Source organism: Temnothorax curvispinosus, unplaced genomic scaffold, assembly GCF_003070985.1.
Source record: "Temnothorax curvispinosus isolate PA1 unplaced genomic scaffold, ASM307098v1 QBEX01011134.1, whole genome shotgun sequence".
NCBI lineage: Eukaryota > Metazoa > Arthropoda > Insecta > Hymenoptera > Formicidae > Temnothorax > Temnothorax curvispinosus.
Genome location: NW_020220914.1, coordinates 1 through 4513, shown reverse-complemented (window position 1 = coordinate 4513; position 4513 = coordinate 1). Strand labels below are relative to the sequence as shown.

Genomic DNA, 4513 nt, shown 5'->3' with positions numbered 1-4513 from the left:
TGGGTGTGTTTTTGAGAGCGAACCCCGTGCTCGTTCTGAGAGATCCTGAGTACATCAAGCAAGTGCTGATCAAAGATTTCACCATCTTTGCCGAGCGGCAAGGAACGGTTTATGAAAAGGTATAATTCTTGAACTTTATATTATAGGCACGTAATAGATAATTATAATGTATAATTTAATAATTTAATGTATAGATATATACGTATAATAATACATAATAAATAAAATAGAGGAGCGACAAACTATAATAAAAATAAAATAAAACGTGATATAAAATATACCAAAAATAATAATTTCAGTATAATTATTTAAAATAGTTATTTTTAATTTGCTCCTCTCTCTTTCTGTTTCGAAATGTCGCGTATCAGTTATAATAAATAACTTAGAAAATTAAGAGTTGGAAAGAATGACTCTTTTTCTCTTCAGCACGAAGTTGAACTGATGTATAAGTTTGAGGGGGCAGGCGTTGATCACACGGAAACTTATGAGAGAAAACTTTCTAACATAATTCCCGCTTTCTGATACACTGATGCATAATTTATAGGCCGAACCCATGACCATGCAGCTCTTCAGGCTCGACTCTGTTAGATGGCGACCATTAAGAACGAGGCTCTCGCCCGTCTTCACGTCCGGGAAGTTGAAAGACATGTTTCACTCGGTGTTGAATTGTTCCGATCACTTTGAGAAGTATCTGAACGAGACAGTGCCTAAAGACGGTATCGTCGAGTGCCGGGATCTGACGTCCAAATTCACCGTCGACGTGATCGAATAGTGCGCTTTCGGTCTCGAAATGAACGCGGTGAAAGAAGAAAATAATAAGTTCCAGAAAATAGGTCGTAGGATGTTCCGTGCCACTCCAAAGATCATGTTTAGAAACGTGTTCAGAGAAATTCCGTGGATCTACAAGCACTTAGGATATATTTTGGACGATCATGACGTGACCGAGTTCATAACGAACATTACCCGCGACACTATAAAGTACAGGAAGCGGAACAACGTGCGCCGACACGATTTTATCGATACTCTTATCGATCTCAAGGATAATCCTGACAAGCTGGGCGTTAATAGTAGGAACATTTTTTTTCCATCTTTCGCATCTTAATTTATCAAATTTCAAATGCGTTCATATGTCCTTAATTCTTCTTAATTTTTTAGAATATGCTTATATTCTCTTTCTCGAGAAAGCTAATCGTATATTCATTGACAAAGCGTTACTAACAGTATAGATTAATGTCTATTTCTTCCTTAACGTAGATTAATTTTATTATTGGTTTAACTTGCTTTTCATCTTTTTCCAGCTGTAAGAATTATTTAAAAAAAATAAAAAGTAAATTAAACAGAGCTTAAAGTTAATCTACATTGATAGAAATAAGCATAAGAGTCACGGAAATTAATATAAAATTATTATTTTTATAGATGTAACGGATGAATTCATTGCTGCCCAATCGTTCGGATTTTTCATGGCTGGTTTCGAGACATCTTCCTCTACAATGTCCTATACAATATATGAGTTGGTGCAAAATCAATCAGTTCAAGAAAAAGTTCGAGGGGAAATTAAGGAAGTCCTTAACAGTAATAACGGAGCAATAACATACGATAACATAAAAAAGATGAGCTATTTAGAAATGGTTTTTAAAGGTTTGTTCATCCCTCAAAAAATAATTCTGTAGTAATTCAAGTTTAAGTGAGTCAAGTTTATCTGCAAACATTTGCAAATTTACACATTCCTTTTCGATAAGATCTCCCGAAAGTGAAAGGCGATAATTTCCGCCAAATATTTTTCGAACTTCGATAAACTCGATTAAGTATTCGAAAATATCTTAGTGTTAAGTCAAGTGTTTGTGTTACCTTGTAGAGACTCTCAGAAAATATCCACCAGTAATGTATCTCACGAGGAAACCTGTAAGGAATTAAACTTTTGAGGGGACTAAAATGGATCTACGAAAGGGACTACAAGTGGTTATACCTATTTCTGCTATTCATAATGATCCGAATATTTATCCAGATCCGGAAGTTTTCGATCCCGAACGATTTAGCGCGGAAAATATGGAGCAGAGAAATTCCATGTATTATTTACCTTTCGGAGATGGTCCAAGAAACTGTATCGGTAATTTAAGAAACTAATAGATTTATTTTTTTTTTTAAATGAGCGTACGCTTATTTTACGCATATGCACGCGCGCGCACATGCACACATAAGCACTTTATTTGAGAAATAATTGAAACTTCATCCGCTATTTTTTTAGGGGCAAGATTTGCCGTTAATCAGACCAAGATTGGTTTAATTAAAGTGCTAATGAATTATAAAATAGACGTTTGCGAGAAAACCCAGATTCCAATTGTCCATGCTCCGCTGACCCCTGTGATGTTGCAAACAACTCACGATATATATGTAAAATTGACTAAGCTCGCCTAACAGGATAATTACAACGTCATGTGATTTGTATTGTGCTATATATATGTGCTATGTATGTGTATTGTGCTATATATATATATGTATACTTATGTTAGTAAATTAAGCAATGCAAAATGATGTATGGACGTGTCGTGTCCCATCACGTATAACATTTGCTGTACATGTTTACAATGTATATTCAGTCATTAAGATAACGTTTATTAATAGAATAAAAATTGGAACGTGTAATCGAGAACTTTTTGTAATGCTAGAACTAATAAATCATATTCAGATAATTTAGCGTCGCCAATCGCGACAAACAAAACTTACGGTAAATAAAGAGTCGAATTTTTTTAAATCATCTGAATAAATTTGCCATGTATACAATACTATAGAGTAATATATAAGAATGACTTGTAAGAACATTTGCAAAATCATATAAGGGTACATTATTTCGACAGCATTTTTTCGTGTCATTGACATGATATCACTTAGTCGTAATAATGCTCCAATTACGTAATCAAATAAACAGATAATGTTATATGTACACTTGATTACTACATAATCTTTATTGAGCTCTTGTCTGTTTTTTGCCACAATATCAGATTACAGAATACGTGACGATATAACGTGTTAGATAATTAATTAAGCAATTCAGCATAATGCTACTTAATATCAGTAATGATGTTAAGAACAATTGAAAAGAATCATATTATTACGACAATTCGACGTTTCAGTTTGAATATGTTGACATTTATTTCAATAATATTCTCCTCTCTATCATATCACGCGTCAGAAATAATATCATATTCGCAATTATGTGAAATTTTCTTAATTAGAAATAACACATGATACTGTAAATATAGACGATGCTATTCTGACACATTTAAATTACATGCATGGCAGGTGTGTACAAACGTATAAAAATTATATTATTAATCTAAAAATATATGAAATAAATAATATTATATAAATTGCGTAAGAATTTTTAAATTTAACCTACCATTGAATACTTTACAATATTTGAAAAAATAACTAAAACGTATGAAATTTTTTCTTAATTATATAAAATTTTTTTCTTATCATATAACACTAGTACTCTTAGGCCCAGTTTCACAAGTGTCGGTTAACTTTTAACCTTAGATTAAAACTCTTCGTCTCCTTCTAACGTCCCTTCTTGGAAGGAGACAAAGAGTGAGTTAATCTAAGATTAAAAGTTAACCGACATTTGTGAAACTGGGCCTTATTGCCGTTTATTTTTTATATTTACTATAAATGTTAAAATTAATTTTATAAGAGAAGAAACGATTTTAAATAATTATAAAGTATGAATTGCAATAAAAGATAAAACATTATAAAATACTGAGCACTGAAAAAATTCTGTACACAGTTTTTGCTATTATATAAGAAGCTAAACTTGGATTACAATTTCTAAAATGGGGATTGCACACCCACATATATATACACACACATAAACGCGAAAATAGAAAAAGTTTCTGGAGCATAGTTTCTTATAATATAAAAGTACATCGATTGTTGCTTATAATAAAAATATGTGTATGTATATATGTGCACACACTAATTATATATTGATCATGTACAATTTGAGTTCTAGTGGAATATATCAAGTGGAATGAATCAACATATCTGTAACTCAATATGCAGCACGATTATAATGAGGCTATTGTTATAAAATCCACCAATATATACGTCCTGATACGTCATTCTCTCTTCAGTCGCGTAGCAGAAGCAGTGGAAAATCTTCTTAGACTGTTGCGCAGTCGACATCAGTGTTTTCTCGTAAATATCGTTGATCTGTTATCAGTATTTGAGCTGAGGCTGCCGTGAGCGGATTGAACAATTATGAAACGGGTGTCATAACCGTAAAAGCAGTCAGTTAACTACGATGGCTGCGGGCATGTTAGAAATTCTCTGTGCCTGCGTGGTGATCTTATATTTACTTTATTATTATTTCACCGCCGACTTTGACTATTGGACATCGCGCGGGGTTATTGGACCGAAACCCGTCCCGCTCTTCGGCAACGTCGCCGAATTCATGCTGGGCAAGAAATGCATGGGCGATTTCTACAAAGATATTTACGACCGATACCCGAAAGAG

At 33.2% G+C, this 4513-nt stretch overlaps 1 pseudogene; it reads left to right on the top strand.

Moving 5' to 3' along the window:
- Window positions 1–5: 5 nt before the first annotated feature.
- On the top strand, window positions 6–3004 carry LOC112461192 (annotated as a pseudogene).
- The last annotated feature ends 1509 nt before the right edge of the window (window positions 3005–4513 follow it).